This window comes from Microtus ochrogaster, chromosome 10 (genome assembly GCF_000317375.1).
Source record: "Microtus ochrogaster isolate Prairie Vole_2 chromosome 10, MicOch1.0, whole genome shotgun sequence".
Taxonomy (NCBI): Eukaryota; Metazoa; Chordata; class Mammalia; order Rodentia; family Cricetidae; genus Microtus; species Microtus ochrogaster.
This window is the reverse complement of record NC_022016.1, coordinates 75,407,445-75,408,044: the sequence shown is the minus strand read 5'-3', so window position 1 is coordinate 75,408,044 and position 600 is coordinate 75,407,445. Positions and strand designations below refer to the sequence as shown.

At 41.8% G+C, this 600-nt stretch overlaps 1 protein-coding gene across 1 annotated transcript in view; it reads left to right on the top strand.

The window, feature by feature from the left end:
• Positions 1 to 600, top strand: part of Scp2 (sterol carrier protein 2) — a 79,270-nt gene that overhangs the window by 60,515 nt on the left and 18,155 nt on the right. The window lies entirely within an intron of this gene.

Here is a 600-nt window from a genome sequence, read left to right as displayed (position 1 = left end):
CACCACCGCCCGGCCTTATTTGTCTTTTTGAGGCATATTGCTTGCTGGCTACAAACACAGCAGTCCTTCTGCCTCAGCTCTGAAGTACTGGGTTTGACAGGGTAGACATCATATTCAGCTTTATAATTTCTTTCTGAATTAAAGAGATTTTATATAAAATCATTTTAAATGATATTAGAAATGAATATTTAAGCATACATGACTTCTTTATTACTATTTATTTTTATTATCATGTACATATTAGGTTCCATAATGGCATTTTCAAACATTATTTGTTTGTGTTGTTTCTCTTGTCTTTATCCACCTTTTCTCAGAATTATTTGCCTCCCGAGTGCTGGGATTAAAGGCGTGTGCCACCATCGCCCGGCCTATTTTTAAAATGGAATTATTTATTGGCTTTTTCCCCCTTGAAATGTGCCTCATATAGTTCATGCTGGCTTCTAACTGGCTAAGGATGACCTCCCCTCCTGCCTCCATAGCATGTGCTAGGGTCATAGGTGTGCACCACCCCCATAGCCTGTGCCAGGTGTGCACTACCTCCATAGCCTGTGCCAGGTGTGCACCACCTCCATAGCCTGTGCTAGGGTCACAGGTGTGCAC